This window comes from Tachyglossus aculeatus, chromosome 7, assembly GCF_015852505.1.
Source record: "Tachyglossus aculeatus isolate mTacAcu1 chromosome 7, mTacAcu1.pri, whole genome shotgun sequence".
Taxonomy (NCBI): domain Eukaryota; kingdom Metazoa; phylum Chordata; class Mammalia; order Monotremata; family Tachyglossidae; genus Tachyglossus; species Tachyglossus aculeatus.
This window is the reverse complement of record NC_052072.1, coordinates 31481797-31504438: the sequence shown is the minus strand read 5'-3', so window position 1 is coordinate 31504438 and position 22642 is coordinate 31481797. Positions and strand designations below refer to the sequence as shown.

The following is a 22642-nucleotide window of genomic DNA, read 5'->3' as shown; positions in this document are numbered from 1 at the left end:
CTCACTCAATCGTATTTATTGAGTGCTTACTATGTGCAGAGCACTGTAGTAAAGGTTGGGAAGTCCAAGTTGGCAACATATAGAGACGGTCCCTACCCAACAGCGGGTTCACAGTCTAGAATCATGCACACAGTAAGCACTCAGTAAATTAAGTGATTGACTGAGTGACTAGTAAGTAGTGATAGTAATAGTGAACGACTGAGTGAATAGTCAGCGCTTAACACCATTATTATTCATTCATTCATTCATTCACTCAATCGTATTTATTGAGCGCTTACTGTGTGCAGAGCACTGTAGTAAAGGTTGGGAAGTACAAGTTGGCAACATATAGAGACGGTCCCTACCCAACAGCGGGCTCACAGTCTGGAATCATGCACACAGTAAGAGCTCAATAAATTGAGTGATTGACTGAGGGACTAGTAAGTAGTGATAGTAATAGTGAACGACTGAGTGAATAGTCAGCGCTTAACAAACACCATTATTATTCATTCATTCACTCAATCGTATTTATTGAGCGCTTACTGTGTGCACAGCACTGTAGTAAAGGTTAGGAAGTCCATGTTGGCAACATATAGAGACAGTCCCTATGATAGTAATAGTGAACGACTGAGTGAATAGTCAGCGCTTAACAAACCCCATTATTATTCATTCATTCACTCATTCGCATTTATTGAGCGCTTACTGTGTGCAGAGCACTGTACTAAAGGTTGGGAAGTCCAAGTTGGCAACATATAGAGACGGTATACCCAACAGCGGGCTCACAGTCTGGAATCATGCACACAGTAAGCGCCCAATAAATTGAGTGATTGAGTGAATAGTACGTGAGTAGTAATAGTGACATTAATACTAAGTGAATAGTAATAGTGAACGATTGAGTGAATAGTAAGCGCTTAACAGATACCATTATTATTCATTCATTCATTCAGCTCTCTTCCTCCCTTCAAGGCCCTACTGAGAGCTCACCTCCTCCAGGAGGCCTTCCCAGACTGAGCCCCTTCCTTCCTCTCCCCCTCGTCCCCGTCTCCATCCCCCGCATCTTGCGTCCTTCCCTTCCCCACAGCACCTGTATATACGTATATATGTTTGTATATATTTATTACTCTATTTATTTATTTTACCTGCACATATCTATTCTATTTATTTTATTTTGTTAGTATGTTTGGTTTTGTTCTCTGTCTCCCCCTTTTAGACTGTGAGCCCACTGTTGGGTAGGGACTGTCTCTAATGTTGCCAACTTGTACTTCCCAAGCGCTTAGTCCAGTGCTCTGCACACAGTAAGTGCTCAATAAATACGATTGCTTGATTGATTGAGAGCTTCCTGTGTGCAGAGCACTGTACTAAGCGCTTGGGAAGTCCAAGTTGGCAACACATAGAGACGGTCCCTACCCAACAGCGGGCTCACGGTCTAGAATCATGTGCACAGTAAGCGCTCAATAAATTGAGTGATTGAGTGAATGACTAGTAAGTAGTGATAGTAATAGTGAACGACTGAGTGAATAGTAACCACTTAAACACCATTATCATTCATTCATTCACTCAATCGTATTCATTGAGCGCTTACTGTGTGCAGAGCACTGTACTAAAGGTTGGGAAGTCCAAGTTGGCAACATATAGAGACGGTCCCTACCCAACAGCGGGCTCACGGTCTAGAATCATGCATACAGTAAGCGCTCAATAAATTGAGTGATTGACTGACTACTAAGTAGTGATAGTAATAGCGAACGACTGAGTGAATAGTAAGCGCTTAACAAACACCATTATTATTCATTCATTCACTCACTCAGATGTATTTATTGAGCGTTTACTGTGTGCAGAGCACTGGACTAAAGGTGGGGAAGTCCAAGTTGGCAACATATAGAGACAGTCCCTATGATAGTAATAGTGAACGAGTGAGTGAATAGTAAACGCTTAACAAACACCATTATTATTCATTCATTCACTCAATCATATTCATTGAGCGCTTACTGTGTGCAGAGCACTGTAGTAAAGGTTGGGAAGTCCAAGTTGGCAACATATAGAGACGATCCCTACCCAACAGCGGGCTTACAGTCTAGAATCATGCACACAGTAAGCGCTCAATAAATTAAAAGTGATTGATTGAGTGACTACTAAGTAGTAATAGTAATAGTGAACGACTGAGTGAATAGTAAACGCTTAACAAACACCATTATCATTCATTCATTCACTCAGTCGTATTTATTGAGCGCTTACTGTGTGCAGAGCACTGGACTAAAGGTGGGGAAGTCCAAGTTGGCAACATAGAGAGATGGTCCCTACCCAACAGCGGGCTCACAGTCTAGAATCATGCACACAGTAAGCGCTCAATAAATTGAGTGAGTGACTGGTAAGTAGCGATAGTAATAGTGAACGACTGAGTGAATAGTAAGTGCTTAACAAACACCATTATCATTCATTCATTCACTCACTCAATCTTATTTATTGAGCGCTTACTGTGTGCAGAGCACTGGACTAAAGGTGGGGAAGTCCAAGTTTGCAACGTAGAGAGACGGTCCCGACCCAACAGCGGGCTCAATAAATTGAGTGATTGATTGAGTGGCTAGTAAGTAGTGATAGTAATAGTGACGACTGAGTGAATAGTAAGCGCTTAACAAACACCATTATTATTCATTCTTTCACTCAATCGTATTTAGTGAGCGCTTACTGGGTGCAGAGCACTGGACTAAAGGTGGGGAAGTCCAAGTTGGCAACATAGAGAGACGGTCCCGACCCAACAGCGGGCTCAATAAATTGAGTGATGGAGTGGCTAGTAAGTAGTGATAGTAATAGTGACGACTGAGTGAATAGTAAGCGCTTAACAAACTCCACTATCATTCATTCATTCACTCACTCCATCGTATTTATTGAGCGCTTACTGTGCACGGAGCACTGTACTAAAGGTGGGGAAGTCCAAGTTGGCAACGTAGAGAGACGGTCCCTAACCAACAGCGGGCTCAATAAATTGAGTGATTGATTGAGTGGCTAGTGAGTAGCGATAGTAATAGTGACGACTGAGTGAATAGTAAGCGCTTAACAAACCCCATTATCATTCATTCATTCACTCACTCAATCGTATTCATAGAGCGCTTACTGTGTGCAGTGCACTGGACTAAAGGTGGGGAAGTCCAAGTTGGCAACATATAGAGACAGTCCCTATGATAGTAATAGTGAACGACAGTGAATAGTAAGCGCTTAACAAACACCATTATTATTCATTCATTCAGTCAATCGTATTCATTGAGCGCTTACTGTGTGCAGAGCACTGTAGTAAAGGTTGGGAAGTCCAAGTTGGCAACATAGAGAGACGATCCCTACCCAACAGCGGGCTTACAGCCTAGAATCATGCACACAGTAAGCACTCAATAAACTAAGTGATTGACTGAGTGACTACTAAGTAGTGATAGTAATAGTGAGCGACTGAGTGAATAGTAAGCGCTTAACAAACACCATTATCATTCATTCATTCACTCACTCAGTCGTATTTATTGAGTGCTTACTATGTGCAGAGCACTGCAGTAAAGGTGGGGAAGTCCAAGTTGGCAACATAGAGAGACGGTCCCGACCCAACAGCGGGCTCAATAAATTGAGTGATTGCTTGAGTGGCTAGTAAGTAGCGATAGTAATAGTGACGACTGAGTGAATAGTAAGCGCTTAAACACCATTATCATTCATTCATTCACTCAGTCGTATTTATTGAGCGCTTACTGGGTGCACTGGACTAAAGGTGGGGAAGTCCAAGTTGGCAACATAGAGAGACGGTCCCTACCCAACAGTGGGCTCACAGTCTAGAGTCATGCATACAGTAAGTGCTCAATAAATTGAGTGATTGAGTGAGTGACTGGAAAGTAGCGACAGTAATAGTGAACGACTGAGTGAATAGTAAGCGCTTAACAAACACCATTATTATTCATTCATTCACTCGCTCCATCGTATTCATTGAGCGCTTACTGTGTGCAGAGCACTGGACTAAAGGTGGGGAAGTCCAAGTTGGCAACTTGGCAACATATAAAGACAATTATAGTAGTGATAGTAATAGTGAACGACTGAGTGAATAGTAAGCGCTTAACAAACACCATTATCATTCATTCATTCACTCACTCAATCGTATTTATTGAGCGCTTACTGTGTGCGGAGCACTGGACTAAAGGTGGGGAAGTCCAAGTCGGCAACATAGAGAGACGGTCCCGACCCAACAGCGGGCTCAATAAATTGAGTGATTGACTGACTACTAAGTAGTGATAGTAATAGCGAATGACTGAGTGAATAGTAAGCGCTTAACAAACACCATTATTATTCATTCATTCACTCACTCAGTCGTATTTATTGAGCGCTTACTGTGTGCAGAGCACTGGACTAAAGGTGGGGAAGTCCAAGTTGGCAACATAGAGAGACGGTCCCTATGATAGTAATAGTGAACGACTGAGTGAATAGTAAGCGCTTAACAAACACCATTATTATTCATTCAGTCAGTTAATCGTATTCATTGAGCGCTTACTGTGTGCAGAGCACTGGACTAAAGGTGGGGAAGTCCAAGTTGGCAACATAGAGAGACGGTCCCTATGATAGTAATAGTGAACGACTGAGTGAATAGTAAGCGCTTAACAAACCCCATTATTATTCATTCATTCAGTCAATCGTATTCATTGAGCGCTTACTGTGTGCGGAGCACTGGACTAAAGGTGGGGAAGTCCAAGTCGGCAACATAGAGAGACGGTCCCTACCCAACAGCGGGCTCAATAAATTGAGTGATTGATTGAGTGGCTAGTAAGTAGTGATAGTAATAGTGACGACTGAGTGAAAAGTAAGCGATTAACAAATATTATTATTATTACTATTATTATTATTATGAGAGGGTTCTTCCGGGCACTCACCGCCGGTGGGTCTGGTTCTCAGCCGCTTGCTGGAGCTGCCGTTGGGTGTGGAGATGCGGGGCCCCGCCGCCGGGTCATGATACCCCCCGCCCTGGCCGGCCCGGGACCCGAGACCCCGGACCCCGGACACGCCTCAGCGCCCGCCCGCCCGCCCTGACGAGATGGACGACGAGGACGACGACGACGACGAGGAGGACGAGGAGGAGGAGGAGGAGGAGGAGGAGGAGGAGCGGCCGCCTGGGGCCCTGTGGCTCCCCTCACGCCCTCCCGCTCCCATCCGGGGCCGCGGCCGGGCCCCTTCTGCTCCCGCCGCCCTCGCCGCCAGACGCGACGAGCCGAGCGCCGAGCGCCGCCCCCCATCCCCATCCCCACGCCCAGCCCGACATGGCGCCGCCCCTCGCCGGAAGTGCCCCTCCGAGCCGCCATGATGAAAGCGGAAACCCACGGCCCGCCCCTTTTCACCTCAAACCCGTGTTCCCTTAGTTTGGCCCTCCTTCAGTCCTCCGTTCAATCGATCGTATTTCTAGGAAGCGCTTAGAACAGTGCTTTGCACCTTTTCACCTCAGACCCATGTTCCCTTAGCTTGGTCCTCCTTCCTGCCTTTGTTCAATCAATCGTATTTATGGGAAGCGCTTACAACAGTGCTTTGCACCTTTTCACCTCAGACCCATGTTCCCTTAGGTTGGCCCGCCTTCCTGCCTTCATTCTATCAATCTTATTTCTAGGAAGCGCTAAGAACAGTGTTTTGCATCTTTTCACCTCAGAAACATGTTCCCCTAGCTTGGCCCTCCTTCATTCGTTCAATCAATCGTATTTATAGGAAGCGCTTAGAACAGTGTTTTCCACCTTTTCACCTCAGACCCATGTTCCCTTAGCTTGGCCCTCCTTCCTTCCTTCGTTCAATCGATCGTATTTATTGGAAGCGCTTACAACAGTGCTTTGCACCTTTTCACATCAGACCCATGTTCCCTTAGCTTGGCCCTCCTTCACTCTATCAATCGTATCTATAGGAAGCACTTAGAACAGTGCTTTGCACCTTTTCACCTCAGACCCATGTTCCCTTAGCTTGGCCCTCCTTCCTTCCCTCATTCTATAAATCGTATTTATAGGAAGCGCTTACAACGGTGCTTTGCACCTTTTCACCTCAGACCCGTGTGCCCTTAGCTTGGCCCTCCTTCATTCTATCAATCGTATTTATAGGAAGCGCTCAGAACAGTGTTTTGCACCTTTTCACCTCAGAACAATGTTCCCTTAGCTTGGTCCTCCTTCCTTCCTTCGTTCAATCAGTCGTATTTCTAGGAAGCGCTTACAACAGTGCTTTGCACCCTCAGACCCATGTTCCCCTAGCTTGGCCCTCCTTCCTTCCTTCGTTCAATCAATCTTATTTCTAAGAAGCGTTCAGAGCAGTGCTTTGCACCTTTTCACCTCAGAATCATGTTCCCCTAGCTTGGCCCTCCTTCATTCTATCAATCGTATTTATAAGAAGCGCTTAGAACAGTGCTTTGCACCTTTTCACCTCAGACCCATTTTCCCTTAGCTTGGCCCTCCTTCCTTCCTTCGTTCAATCAATCATATTTATTGGAAGCGCTTAGAACAGTGCTTTGCACCTTTTCACCTCAGACCCATGTCCTCTTAGCTTGGCCCTCCTTCCTGCCTTCGTTCAATCAATTGTATTTATTGGAAGCGCTTACAACAGTGCTTTGCACCCTCAGACCCATGTTCCCCTATATTGGCCCTCCTTCTATCCTTCATTCTATCAATCGTATTTATAGGAAGCGCTTAGAACAGTGCTGTGCACCTTTTCACCTCAGACCCGTGTTCCCTTAGCTTGGCCCTCCTTCATTCTATCAATCATATTTATAGGAAGCACTTAGAACAGTGCTTTGCACCTTTTCACCTCAGAACCATGTTCCCTTAGCTTGGCCTTCCTTCCTTTCTTCGTTCAATTGATCGTATTTATTGGAAGTGCTTACAACAGTGCTTTGCACCTTTTCACCTCAGACCCATGTTCCCTTAGCTTGGCCCTCCTTCATTCTATCAATCATATTTATAGGAAGCACTTAGAACAGTGCTTTGCACCTTTTCACCTCAGGACCATGTTCCCTTAGCTTGGCCTTCCTTCCTTTCTTCGTTCAATTGATCGTATTTATTGGAAGTGCTTACAACAGTGCTTTGCACCTTTTCACCTCAGACCCATGTTCCCTTAGCTTGGCCCTCCTTCATTCTATCAATCATATTTATAGGAAGCGCTTAGTTCAGTGTTTTGCACCTTTTCACCTCAGAACCATGTTCCCTTACCTTGGCCCTCCTTCCTTCCTTCGTTCAATCAGTCATATTTATTGGAAGCGCTCAGAACAGTGCTTTGCACCTTTTCACCTCAGAACCATGTTCCCCTAGCTTGGCCCTCCTTCATTCTATAAATCGTATTTATAGGAAGTGCTTAGAACAGTGCTTTGCACCTTTTCACCTCAGACCCATGTTCCCCTAGCTTGGCCCTCCTTCATTCTATCAATCGTATTTATAGGAAGCACGTAGAACAGTGCTTTGCACCTTTTCACCTCAGACCCGTGTTCCCTTAGCTTGGCCCTCCTTCATTCTATCAATCGTATTTATAGGAAGCGCTTAGAACAGTGTTTTGCACCTTTTCACCTCAGAACAATGTTCCCTTAGCTTGGCCCTCCTTCCTTCCTTCGTTCAATCGATCGTATTTATTGGAAGCGCTTAAAACAGTGCTTTGCACCTTTTCACCTCAGACCCGTGTTCCCTTAGCTTGGCCCTCCTTCATTCTATCAATCATATTTATAGGAAGCGCTTAGAACGGTGCTTTGCACCTTTTCACCTCAGAACAATGTTCCCTTAGCTTGGCCCTCCTTCCTGCCTTCGTTCAATCAATTGTATTTATAGGAAGTGCTTACAACAGTGCTTTGCACCTTTTCACCTCAGACCCATGTTCCCTTAGCTTGGCCCTCCTTCATTCTATCAATCATATTTATAGGAAGCACTTAGAACAGTGCTTTGCACCTTTTCACCTCAGGACCATGTTCCCTTAGCTTGGCCTTCCTTCCTTTCTTCGTTCAATTGATCGTATTTATTGGAAGTGCTTACAACAGTGCTTTGCACCTTTTCACCTCAGACCCATGTTCCCTTAGCTTGGCCCTCCTTCATTCTATCAATCATATTTATAGGAAGCGCTTAGTTCAGTGTTTTGCACCTTTTCACCTCAGAACCATGTTCCCTTACCTTGGCCCTCCTTCCTTCCTTCGTTCAATCAGTCATATTTATTGGAAGCGCTCAGAACAGTGCTTTGCACCTTTTCACCTCAGAACCATGTTCCCCTAGCTTGGCCCTCCTTCATTCTATAAATCGTATTTATAGGAAGTGCTTAGAACAGTGCTTTGCACCTTTTCACCTCAGACCCATGTTCCCCTAGCTTGGCCCTCCTTCATTCTATCAATCGTATTTATAGGAAGCACGTAGAACAGTGCTTTGCACCTTTTCACCTCAGACCCGTGTTCCCTTAGCTTGGCCCTCCTTCATTCTATCAATCGTATTTATAGGAAGCGCTTAGAACAGTGTTTTGCACCTTTTCACCTCAGAACAATGTTCCCTTAGCTTGGCCCTCCTTCCTTCCTTCGTTCAATCGATCGTATTTATTGGAAGCGCTTAAAACAGTGCTTTGCACCTTTTCACCTCAGACCCGTGTTCCCTTAGCTTGGCCCTCCTTCATTCTATCAATCATATTTATAGGAAGCGCTTAGAACGGTGCTTTGCACCTTTTCACCTCAGAACAATGTTCCCTTAGCTTGGCCCTCCTTCCTGCCTTCGTTCAATCAATTGTATTTATAGGAAGTGCTTACAACAGTGCTTTGCACCTTTTCACCTCAGACCCATGTTCCCTTAGCTTGGCCCTCTTTCATTCTATCAATCGTGTTTATAGGAAGCGCTTAGAACAGTGTTTTGCACCTTTTCACCTCAGAACAATGTTCCCTTAGCTTGGCCCTCCTTCCTGCCTTCGTTCAATCAATTGTATTTATAGGAAGCGCTTACAACAGTGCTTTGTACCTTTTCACCTCAGACCCATGTTCCCTTAGCTTGGCCCTCCTTCCTTCCTTCATTCTATCAATCTTATTCATAGGAAGCGCTTAGAACAGTGTTTTGCACCTTTTCACCTCAGAACAATGTTCCCTTAGCTTGGCCCTCCTTCCTTCCTTCGTTCAATCGATCGTATTTATTGGAAGCGCTTACAACAGTGCTTTTCACCTTTTCACCTCAGACCCATGTTCCCTTAGCTTGGCCCTCTTTCATTCTATCAATCGTGTTTATAGGAAGCGCTTAGAACAGTGTTTTGCACCTTTTCACCTCAGAACAATGTTCCCTTAGCTTGGCCCTCCTTCCTGCCTTCGTTCAATCAATTGTATTTATAGGAAGCGCTTACAACAGTGCTTTGTACCTTTTCACCTCAGACCCATGTTCCCTTAGCTTGGCCCTCCTTCCTTCCTTCATTCTATCAATCTTATTCATAGGAAGCGCTTAGAACAGTGTTTTGCACCTTTTCACCTCAGAACAATGTTCCCTTAGCTTGGCCCTCCTTCCTTCCTTCGTTCAATCGATCGTATTTATTGGAAGCGCTTACAACAGTGCTTTGCACCTTTTCACCTCAGACCCGTGTTCCCTTAGCTTGGCCCTCCTTCATTCTATCAATCATATTTATAGGAAGCGCTTAGAACAGTGCTTTGCACCTTTTCACCTCAGAACAATGTTCCCTTAGCTTGGCCCTCCTTCCTGCCTTCGTTCAATCAATTGTATTTATAGGAAGCGCTTACAACAGTGCTTTGTACCTTTTCACCTCAGACCCATGTTCCCTTAGCTTGGCCCTCCTTCCTTCGTTCAATCAGTCGTATTTATTGGAAGAGCTCAGAACAGTGCTTTGCACCTTTTCACCTCAGAACCATGTTCCCTTAGCTTGGCCCTCCTTCCTTCCTTCGTTCAATCGTATTTATTGGAAGTGCTTAGAACAGTGCTTTGCACCTTTTCACCTCAGAAACATGTTCCCCTAGCTTGGCCCTCCTTCATTCTATCAATCGCATTTATTGGAAGCGCTTAGAACAGTGCTTTGCACCTTTTCACCTCAGAGCCATGTTCCCTTAGCTTGGCCCTCCTTCCTTCCTTCGTTCAATCAATCGTATTTATTGGAAGCGCTTAGAACAGTGCTTTGCACCCTCAGACCAATGTTCCCCTAGCTTGGCCCTCCTTCCTTCCTTCGTTCAATCAATCGTATTTATTGGAAGCGCTTACAACAGTGCTTTGCACCTTTTCACCTCAGAACCATGTTCCCTTAGCTTGGCCCTCCTTCCTTCCTTCTATCAAACTTATTTCTAGGAAGCGCTTAGAACAGTGCTTTGCACCTTTTCACCTCAGACCCATGTCCCCTTAGCTTGGCCCTCCTTCATTCTATCAATCGTATTTATAGGAAGCACTTAGAACAGTGTTTTGCACCTTTTCACCTCAGACCCATGTTCCCTTAGCTTGGCCCAACTTCCTTCCTTCGTTCAATCAATCGTATTTATTGGAAGCGCTCAGAATAGTGCTTTGCACCTTTTCACCTCAGACCCATGTTCCCTTAGCTTGGCCCTCCTTCTTTTGTTCAATCAATTGTATTTATTGGAAGCTCTTAGAACAGTGCTTTGCATTCATTCATTGTCGTATTTATTGAGCGCTTACTGTGTGCAGAGTACTGTACTAAGCGCTTGGGAAGTACAAGTTGCGACTTTTACCACAGACCCATGTTCCCTTAGCTTGGCCCTCCTTCCTTCCTTCATTCAATCAATCGTATTTATTGGAAGCGCTTACAACAGTGCTTTTCACCTTTTCACCTCAGACCCATGTTCCCTTAGCTTGGCCCTCCTTCCTTCCTTCATTCTATCAATCGTATTTATAGGAAGCGCTTAGAACAGTGCTTTGCACACAATAAGCGCTTAATAAATGCCGTCATTATTATTATTTATTCAATCGTATTTATTGAGCGTTTACTGTGTGCAGAGCACTGTACTAAGCGCTTGGGAAATACAAGTTGGCAACATACGGAGACAGTCCCTACCAAACATTCATTCATTCATTCAATCGTATTTGTTGAGCGCTTACTGTGTGCAGAGCACTGTACTAAGCGCTTGGGAAGTACAAGTTGGCGACATATAGAGACGGTCCCTACCTAACATTCATTCATTCATTCAATCGTATTTATTGAGCGCTGACTGTGTGCAGAGCACTGTACTAAGCGCTTGGGAAGTACAAGTCAGCAACATATAGAGATGGTCCCTACCCTACAGCGGGCTCACAGTGTAGGAGGGGGAGACAGACAAGAAAACAAAACATATTAACAAAATAAAATAAATAGAATAATAAATATGTACAAGTAAAATAGAGTAATAAATATGTACAGCACTTACTGTGTGCAGAGCACTGTACTAAGCGCTTGGGAAGTACACGTCGGCAACATATAGAGATGGTCCCTACCCAACAGCGGGGTCACAGTCTAGAAGGTGGAGACAGACAGCAAAACAAAACATATTAACAAAATAAAATAAATAGAATAGTAAATATGTAGAAGTAAAATAATTAGAGTAATAAATATGTACAAACAAATATATAGGTGCTGTGGGGAGGGGAAGGAGGTAAGGCGGGGGGATAGCTTGGCCCTTATTCCTTCCTTCATTCAGTCAATCGTATTGAAAGCGCTTAGAACAGTGCTTTGCACATAGTAAGCACTTAATAAATGCTGTCATTATTATTATTATTATTATTGAGCGCCCTCCGAGGCCAGACGTCATAATGACTCGTCTGCTGGGTGACCTTGGGCAGGTCACTTTACTTCTCTGTTACCTCATCTGTCAAATAATAATAATAATAATAATAATAATGGCATTTATTAAGCGCTTACTATGTGCGAAACGCTGTTCTAAGCACTGGAGAGGTTACCGCCTGGCTCCACCAATTGTCAGCTGTGTAACTTTAGGCAAGTCACTTAACTTCTCTGTGCCTCAGTTACCACATCTGTAAAATGGGGGTGAAGACTGTGAGCCCCCCGTGGGACAACCTGATCACCTTGTAACCTCCCCAGCGCTTGGAACAGTGCTTTGCACATAGTAAGTGCTTAATAAATGCCATCATTATTATTACAAGGTGATAAGGTTGTCCCAAGGAGGGCTCACAGTCTTCATCCCCATTTTACAGATGAGGGAACTGAAGCACAGAGAAGTGAAGTGACTTGCCTGAAGTCACACAGCTGACAAGTGGCGGACAGGATTAGAACCCACGACCTCCGACTCCCAAGCCCGGGCTCTTTCCACTGAGCCACACTGCTTTCTCTAAAGACTGAAGAGTGAGAGCCCCACGTGGGACAACCTGATTACCTTGTAATAATAATAATAATGGTATTTGGTAAGCACTTATTATGTGCTGTTCTAATCAGGTTGAAATCATGTTGTCCCACCCCAGTGCTTAGAACAGGGCCTGGCGCATAGTAAGCGCTTAACAGATACCACTGTTATTGGAGAAGCAGCATGGCTTAGTGGAAAGAGCCTGGGAGTCAGAGGTCGTGGGTTCTAATCCTGCCTCTGCCACTTGTCTGCTGTGTGACCTTGGGTGAGTCACTTCACTTCCCTGTGCCTCAGATACCTCATCTGTAAAATAGGGATTAAAAGTGTGAGCCCCATGTGGGACAACCTAATTACCCTGTATCTACCCCAGTGCTTGGCACATAGTAAGCACTTAACAAATACCATAACTATATTACTCTATTTATTTATTTATGTATTTATTTTACTTGTACATATCTATTCTATTTATTTTATTTTGTTAGTATGTTTGGTTTTGTTCTCTGTCTCCCCCTTTTAGACTGTGAGCCCACTGCTGGGTAGGGACTGTCTCTATATGTTACCAACTTGTACTTCCCAAGCGCTTAGTACAGTGCTCTGCACACAGTAAGCGCTCAATAAATACGATTGATGATGATGATGATGATATTATTATTTGACATCACGCTAGGACATCACCACAGTTGTGATGTCATCACCACACCCAACCCCCCCCCCATATATATATGTATATATATAAATAGAAGTAAAGCAAGATGCACATCATTAACAAAATAAATAGAATAGTAAATATGTATTCCTTCATTCATTCAGTCGTATTTATTGAGCACCCTTCAAGGCTAGATGTCATAATGCTGGGTGACCTTGGGCAAGCCACTTCAATTCTCTGTTACCTCATCTGTCAAATGAGGATGAAGACCGTGTGCCCCACAGGGAACAATAATAATAATAATAACAATGGTATCTGTTAAGCACTTACTATGTGCAAAGCACTTAACAAATACCATAACTATTATTATATTGTATATATAATACAATATAATTGTATATATATTGTATATATAATACAATATAATTGTATATATATTGTATATATAATACAATATAATTGTATATATATTGTATATACATATGTATATATATGTGTATATATATATATATACACACATAAGCATCCCCGACCGTATCTAGGTTCCGCAAGCCATCAGAGCTCCTGAGGCTGGGGAGGGGAGGACAAAGGAAGGGGCTTATTGTGCCGAGGCCCCAACTTCTGCAGAGGTGACCTAAACACCAGGCAGGGTTGTTAAGTACTTACTATTTGCCAAGCACCCTACTAAGCGCTAGGATAGATACAGGCAAATCGGGTTGAACATGGTCCCTGCCCCACGAGAGGCTCACGGTCTTAATCCCAAATTGGGGGATGAGGAAACTGAGGAACAGAGCAGTGAAGTGACTTGCCCAAGGTCACACCCCAGACAAGTGACAGAGCCGGGATTAGACTCTGGTTGTTGACAGGTTGCTGTTTCTGCTTTCCTCAGAGATTTAATTACAGACATAAAAGAAGCTGATGTACTAGAGTAGGCCCTTGTGGTGAAAGGATACTGTAATCCAAGTGAAAGAGTGGGAGGAGGAGGAGGAACTCTTAGCTCATGCCTCAGGAGCCCCTGAGGGTTATTAAAATGTCCCCTCTACTGAAACTCAGGAGGAAGGGAGGAAGACCAAGGCAACTTCTTGGAACCCCCTGTTTTGGGATTAAAAGTGGTCATGAAAGCTTTCCTCTCTCCATTCTGATACTCGCTGAGAAAGTCACAAGACAAACAAGTCCTGCAATTAGCCTCCACCCACTTCAGTTTTTGCAAACCAGCCCTCTCACACCCCCGCCCCCCACCCCTAGGGTCAGCCAAGGCACCAGGAAAATTGGTTGTTCAAGAGGTGAGAATGTAACACACCATCCTGTATTAAAAACAAACAAGCAAAAAAAACCCCAAAAAAAACCTGTCTCTGACTCACTTGCCATTATTGATGATGATGGCATTTATTAAGCGCTTACTATGTGCAAAGCACAAAGCACATTGGTTCTAAGCACTGGGGAGGTTACAAGGTGATCAGGGTGTCCCTCAGGGGGCTCACAGTCTTCATCCCCATTTTACAGATGAGGTAACTGAGGCCCAGAGAAGTGAAGTGACTTGCCCAAGGTCACACAGCTGACAATTGGTGGAGCCAGGATTTGAACCCATGATCTCTGACTCCAAAGCCCGTGCTCTTTCCACTGAGCCACACTGGGTTCCTCTTCCTCTTGGATGGGTAACAGGAATGGTTGGCAATGCCATAATAATAATAATAATAATAATAATAGCATTTATTAAGCGCTTACGATGTGCAAAGCACTGTCCTAAGCACTGGGGAGGTTACAAGGTGATCAGGTTGTCCCACGGGGGGCTCACAGTCTTAATCCCCATTTTGCAAATGAGATAACTGGGGCACAGAGAAGTTAAGTAACTTGCCCAAAGTCACACAGCCGGCAATTGGCGGAGTCAGGATTTGAACCCATGACCTCTGACTCCTCTTTCCACTGAGCCACGCTGCCTCTCGTAGACAATCCCTACCCAACAACGGGCTCACAGTCTAGAAGGGGGAGACGAACAAAACAAAACAAAACAAGTACTACCACGTTAATCCAAGCACTTATCCAATCCTGGCTTGATTACTTAGCCTCCTTCTTGACTTCCCTGCCTCCCGTCTCTCCCCACTTCCAACATACTACACTCTGCTGCTCAGATCATCATTCTACAAAAGCATTCATCCCATGTTTCCCCACTTCTCAAGAACCTCCAGGGGTTGCCCATCCACCAGCACGTCAAAAATAAACTCCTTAACGTTGGATTTCAAGCACTCAATCACCTCCTCTAATGCCAAACTACGCTCTGTACCCCAGTCTCATCTATTTTGCCACCGACCCCTCGCCCACGTCCCGCCTCTGTCCTGGGACACCTTCCTTCTTCGCATCCGACAGATGATCACTCTCCCCACCTTCAAAACTCACCTTTCCCTAGCTGTGCCTTTGCCGGTCAATGTCCCAAATAAAGATGCACTGAAAGGGTTACATTGCTTCTAATTAGAAAGCATTTCGGCCTCTCCTTGGCTTAATAGTAAAGGGAGAGGTTCCTTATTCCATGGAACAGGAAAGTTTATTCTCTGGGGAGTCCTGGGTTAGTTAAAGTGTCCACTCCCTCGGGACAGTCTTGTTTGTTTGCTCTTATAGGACTTCCTCCTCAGTGTTTGGGAAATCTGAAATAGGGGAGGAACACAGAGTGCTCCACTCTTGATCTCAGCTGGGGTGACTTTGGACTCAGGGAGTGAGCGGAAATGCCCCTTTTCTCCCTCTTTGAGCTATCCTGGAAAATTCTCAGACAATCTTCGAGCCACGTCTACAACAGAACAAATAAAGTTGGGCTTTGGCAGTTATCCAGTTAATTTGATCAATGTAGTACGCCAGACTGGAAATTCTGACCCCAGAGTTAGTGAAAGCTCCTAAATGACAGAGTCCATGTATTTTCCACCTATTTTAGGCTCCCTAGGACAGTGCTCTGCACATGACTGTGAGCCCAATGTTGGGTAGGGACCGTCTCTATATGTTGCCGACTTGTACTTCCCAAGTGCTTAGTACAGTGCTCTGCACACAGTACGCCCTCAATAAATATGAATGAATGAATGAATGCTGAATGGCTGCATTCAATAAACACTTTTAAAAAGCGGATTTCACCTGAATATTTTGTTTGGCTGTCCACGCTGATCAAATTAAAATGGTATTTATCGGACACATACTGAATGCAAGGCACTGCTCTAAGCGCTTGAAGTACAACTGAAACACAAGAACGTTCCCTGTCCACAGGAAACTTATATACAGATGGATAATTACGCAAATGATTGCCCGATTCTCAATTTATTTTGTGCCATATAGACCCAGAGAGAGGCGAGAGAGAGAAGGAGAGAGGGGAAGGAGAGAAGGAAAGGCGAGAAGCAGGGAGAGGAGAAAAGACAAAGAAGAAGAGAGAACACTGTTTGGCTTCTTAATTCAAATAACCCGAGACAGAGGCAGTAAACATAATGATGAAGTGGAACGGCTCTTGCTGAGGAAATGTTTTAACGAAGTGGAATAGGTCGAGTGCTCAGAACGCTTGAGAAGAGTTAAAAAAAAAACCTCCTGCTTTCTCTGTATGAGACTCCCCCACTGATTGTGTTGTGTGATTCTTGGTAAAGTACCCCTCTGGCTCAGTAACCTCTACAGTGACCCCAAGTTCCTAAGCCATTGTTTTGTTGTTTCCTCCACCTCTTCTCTGTTGGAGGTAGTAGGGGAATTTGATTCTGAACACCAGTAGCCCTTTTCTAACCCCTCCCTGCGAGGCTTCTTTATTTTTGTAGAGTCGTCTCTAGTGACCAAGCAATAGGTCCATCCCTATCAATCTGACGAATCCAAGATTTACCGGACTCATCCTTGTTTCCCCACATAGTTTCTTCTAAATTTCCTCCCTTCAGATGCAAGTCTTTGCTTTCTCCGCACTAACCAGACTGAAGCAGCGTGGCTTAGTGGCAAGAGCCCGGGTTTAAGAGTTAGAGGTCATGGGTTCTAATTCCGCACTACCACCTGTCAGCTGTGTGACTTTGGGCAAGTCACTTGACTTCTCTGTACCTCAGTTCCCTCATCTATAAAATGGGGATTAAGACTGTGAGCCCCACGTGGGACAACCTGTTTACCTTGAATCTACCCCAGTGCTTAGAACAGTGCATGGCACATAGTAAGTTCTTAACAAATACCATCACTATCAGTGCTTAGAACAGTGCTTTGCACATAGTAAGCACTTTACAAATACCATAAAAAAAATGAGGGTGTTTTTTCACTCACAACTCATCACCATTACCTCCATTCTTCCCCCAAACCTACCTCTAACTTTCCACCTTTTACTGCCACAGATCAATCAGTGGTACTTATTGAGTGATTAGCACTGTACACTAAGCGCATGGGAGAGTACATGTAAGCTTGTTATGGGCAGGGACTGTGTCTGTTGTATTGTACTCTACCAAGCACTTAGTACAGTGCTTTGCACACAGTAAGTGCACAATAAATACATTTGATTGATTGATTAATTAATACAACAATTATTAATTCATTCAATCGCATTTCTTGCACACTAACTGTGTTCAAAGCACCGTACTAAGCACTTGGGAGAGTTCAATATAACAATAAACAGACACGTTCCCTGCCCACAACAAGCTTACAGTCTAGAGGGGGAGAGGGACATTACTATAAATAAATAAATTACAGATATGCACATAAATGCTGTGGGACTGGGATGGGGGATGAATAAAGGGAGCAAGTCAGGCTGACAAAGAAGGGAGTACAAAGAGAGGCCTGGAAGGCTTAGTCAGGAAAGGCCAGGAGATACGTGTCCTGCCCATAACAAGCCTAGTCTTGAGACCGTATTGTTAAAGAAGCTGCTAACTTGTATGTTCTCTTGTATGTAACTTGTATGTTCTCTTGTATGTTAACTTGTATGTAACTCTCCTTCCCACCCACCTGGAGTCTTGCCTGGCATGATTTACCCAGGTGAGATCAAGCCCAGGCCAGTGTGGTCAAACATGTGGTTGGAGATGGATGGGACTTTAAGCAAAAAATGGTGAAACAAACACCTCTGGGATTGGGGGCGAGGGCAAAGCTTTGGCACTGAATCGCCATCCGTCTATTAATAATTAAGGCATTTATTAAGTGCTTAATTACGTGCCAGGCGATGGGGGTAGATACTAGAGTATAAGAATGGACCCAAGTCCCTATCCCACACTGGGCTCAAAATCTATTTAACCCCCATTTTACAGATGAGGAAACAGAGGCTAAAAGCAGCTACCTAACTGCCCAAGTAGGATAGTGGCAAGGCTGGGACTCGCACCCAGGTCTTCTGACTCCCCATCCCAGGCTATTTCCATTAGGTCATGCTGCCCCCGCCCCCACCAGCCCCCCAAGCCTGCCCACTGGGATTGGTAGTCTTGCCTGGGACTGACACTTCCCAGAAACCTTCAAAATAATTAAGAAGCTAATAAAATTTGAGGCCCAGGGCCTGCCCAGTGACAATTCAATTTGATTTAAATGTCATAATTGAGTTAACATTGTATAAAGACCCCTGTCCAGAAGGGTCCCTATTCCCAGCTGTGAAGTTTAACCTGATTTCTTCATTCTGCATTCTTGTCATCCATCTCCATTAAATATAGCATGAACTAGTTTTTGGTGGGAACATTCTCCTCTCCGGCCTCTTTTTGGATTACTGTCTGGAAATCTCAGGAAAGTTTTGTCTGTGGTTGGCAGAATGGATGGACAGTAGTGGGCTGTTCCTCTTCCAGGACGAAGAAGCCTTTGGTTCTGAGGATCCCCCACTTCTGCACATAACTCTATCTACTGTCCTTTTACTGTACCCCATATAATAATAATAATAATGATGGTATTTGTTAAGCACTTACTATGCGCCATGCACTGTTCTAAGCGCTGGGCTCACACACCAAAATAAGTGTAAATCAGATCTCATCATCTCCAGACATTGCCCCATTTCTCACTTTTCCACCTGAATCGTCACCATCTTCTAAACTGCCACCTCACCCACATCTCTCCAGTCCCAATATCTGCCCACTACCCTTACAGAAACCTCTGAATTCTAGACACACTGAGCCTATCCGTAACTATCATGTCCCCACGGATTCCCTAAAATGCCTCCATCCCTGGATCGCCTCCATAATCAGCTTCGTCCGCTCCTTCACTCAGGAAGCTGAGCTCTGGTGGCCCAAATCCCCAATCCACACCAGCTTCTGCCACTTCAGATTCCCCTTGATCAAATTCAACCTTCTCTTCTGGTCAGTCAATCAATCAGGGGTATTTACTGAGTGCTTACCTTGAGCACAGCACTGTACCAAGCACTTGGGAGAGTACAATGCAGTTGAGTTGGCAGATACAATCCCTACCCACATGGAGCTTACAGTCTACAAGTGGATGCTCAGCAACACTACTTTTCCTCTGTCATTGATTCTCACACCCTCAACACCCAATAACTCTTGCAGACCTTTAACTCCCTCCTCAAGTCTCGATTGTCCCCAACTCCCCCTCTCTAACCCCTGATGACCTCCCCAACTCCTTTTTTATTTTACCAAATAGATACCACCAGACATGAACTCCCCTCACTGCCCCAGTGCCTCATACTTCCATATCCTCTTTCTTCTCCCCAGCTGCCTCTAAAGAGGGCTCCCACTTGCTCTTAAAATCTACCCTCTCCACCTGTGCCCTGAATCCCATCCCCTCTCATTTCTTCAAAACTCTTGTTCCTTCCCTCACTGCCATCTTTCACTCTCAGTTGGTTCCTTCCCTTCTTCTTTCAAAGAGCCTCGAGGCTCTCGTACCAAAATAAGATTTATTGCCCTACCTACCTTCTTCCATTCCTGTCTAAAATTCTCACAAAGGTTGTATACCTCTACTGTTTTCACTTCTCCTCTCCACCAACACATTTTCTAACCCACTCTGACCATGATTCCCCACACTTCACTCCACCGAGAGCCCACACTTCTCCAAGTTCACCAATGATCTTATGGCCAGATCCTGTGGGCTCTACTTACCTTCATCCTCTGCGACCTCCCTGCCACCTTTGACAATGTCAATCACTCCCTATTCCTAGAAATGCTGTCTTCCCCCTGGTTTCACTAACTCTGCACTCTCCTTGTTCTTCGCTTACCACTCTGACTGCTCTAATCAGTCTCACTCACTGGCTCTTTTTTCACCTCTCACCCCCTAACTGTGGACACCCCGTGAGGCAATGCTATGAGGGCTTTACCTTTTCCTTGCTCTACAGTCACTCTCAGGGAGCTCATCCACTCACACAGCTTCAACTAACACTTCTATGTGGAGGACAACTCTCTTCCTAAAACATCCCCTACCACACTCCTGCTAGATAATCTTGCATTTCCTCAGGTCCCCAGGTTCTCACCACACTGATGCCTCATGGGCACCTTACAGTTAACTCTTCAACTTCCCTTCTAAACCTGCTCCTTCTTCTAACTTCCTCATCTTTGCTGGAAACACCACACTCTCCTTCCTGTCCCAGAAGCCCACAATCTTGATGTCAACTTTGACCGCTAGCTTTTAACCCTCACATTCAGCCTGCCACTTCTCTCTCCATGATAGTCCTGTAGGCCACCCCTTATTGTCTTCCTAAACGGCCACCACCCCGGTTGAACGTTTCATCTTCTCCTACTTAAATTGCTGTATCAGCCACCTCACTGGCCACTCTGCCCCCACTCTCTCCTCTCTTCCCTTTATACTACACTCTGCAGCCTACTTCAGTTTCCTAAGGTGTTATTCTGCTCACATATCTCTCTTCCTCAAAAACTTCCAGTGGCTACTCATTTCCTTCTCTACCAAGCAGTGGCTTCAAGGCTTTCCAGCAGTTCTTTTACTAATCTGCCCTCAACCCACACGGCTCTCCAGCCCTTAATGCTCCTCCCAAACGACCATGTCCCTCAACACTCAATCAAATCAATCAATCATATTTATTGTGTGCTTACTGTGTGTAGAGCACTGTACTAAGAACCTGGGAGAGTACAACACAACAGAATTAGCAGACATGACCCCTGCCCGTAATGAGCTAACTAGCTCTGGCTCTTGGCTCATTCCCCCTTCTAGACTGTGAGCCTGTTGTTGGGTAGGGACCATCTCTATATGTTGCTGACTTGTACTTCCCAAGCGCTTAGTACAGTGCTCTGCATGCAGTAAGCGCTCAATAAATACGATTGAATGAATGAATGAATGCTCTCATCAATCAATCAGTGATAGCTATTGAGCATTTACTGTGGGCAGAGCACTGTACTAAACACTCTGGAGAGTACACTACAATAGAGTTGGTTGACACAATCACCGCTTACAAGGAACTTACAGTCTAGAGAGGGAGACAGATATTGAAATAAATTACAGATGGGGGTAACGGCTGAATATAAGGTTATGTATACGTGTTGTAGGGCCGAGGGGGGAACGAACTGGAACTCCCACCCACTTCACATGTACCAGACCACAGTTTTCTCCATCTTCAAAGTCCTCCGGAACTCCTACCTTCTTCAGGAGGCATTTCCTGATTAAATTTCTACTCCTCAGGTAATATTCCCCCAGCCACTACCTCGGCATTTATATAGGAAAGCAGAGTGACCTGCTGGAAAGAGCCCGGGGCCTGAGAGTTAGAGAATCTGAGTTCTAATCCCAGATCTGTCAATCGCCTGCTGTGTGACCTTGATCAAGTCACTTAACTTCTGTGTCTTGGTTTCCTCATCTGTAAAATGGGGGTTTAATACCTGTTCACCCTCCTACTTAGATTGTGAGCCCTGTGTCCAATCTGGTAATTCTGTATCCATCCCAGTTCGGTCCAGTTTATTACAGTGCTTGTCACATAACAAATACCCCAGTTATTATTTGTGGACATAGAGGCCTACCCCAGGTTCTGACCACCCCACAGCATGTGCAAGCTGGGGATAAATCCTGCATTATATGTTGACCTTCCTCAGCACATGTACGCCCCAAGGTTACATCCAGTCCCCCGTGCTCTATCTGTTCCCAGTAGTTTTCGTTCCCTGTCTCTTTCCCACCCCATCAGTCCCTCCTCATTTCCATGTATCCTTTTTACTCGGTTTAAACTGTAATTACAGTAACAGCTGTTGCGGCTGCAGCTGCAAAACATCAAGACATCAGTCAAGACATCAGTGGTTTTTATTGAGCACTTACTACTAAGCGCTGGGGAGAGTTCAACAGAGTCGGTCGACATGTTCATCAGTCAACGGTATTGATTGAGCAATCTCTCGGCTCTTGAGGGAGTACGACACAACAGAGTCTGCAGGCGTGTTCCTTGCGATAAGGGAGCTTATAGTCTAGAAGGGGAGAGAGATATTAGAATACATTTTAATATTTAGGGGGAATGGGTGAGTATAAGGATATCTAATTAAGTCCTGTGGGGGTGGGGTGAATATCGAGAGCTTAAAGGATACGGCTCCTCTCGGGATGGCCCCTGGAGAGTTTCCAGTACTCCACCAGAACAGTGCTTTGCACGTAGTAAGCGCTTAATTAATGCCATCATTATTATTACCAGTCTCGGCTTTGGGAGGGAGTCAAGCAGAAGCATACCCATTCCATTCCTAGCTCGGGCAGTGGCTAGCGAGTGAAAGGCAATCAAGTCAAAACTCACCTGTGCTGGGCAGCGGTGGCTTGGGAGAGAGTCAAGGGCTGAGACTGAAATTTACCGCGCGGAAGAAGGCACTGGTAAACCGCTTCCTTATTTTTACCAAGAAAACTCTACGGATCCACTACCGGAACGATTGCGGATGGGGGTGGGG

The 22642-nt window shown here is 44.9% G+C and overlaps 1 protein-coding gene across 3 annotated transcripts in view; it reads right to left on the bottom strand.

Annotated features, from left to right (window-relative positions):
* Positions 1–4957, bottom strand: part of HIPK1 (homeodomain interacting protein kinase 1) — a 57794-nt gene extending 52837 nt beyond the window's left edge. For all 3 annotated transcript variants that reach the window (XM_038749548.1, XM_038749549.1, XM_038749550.1), the window contains exon 1: positions 4869–4957. The gene's annotated coding sequence lies outside the window, so the exon portion shown is untranslated. The remainder of the gene's footprint in view (positions 1–4868) is intronic.
* Between the last annotated feature and the right edge of the window lie 17685 nt (positions 4958–22642).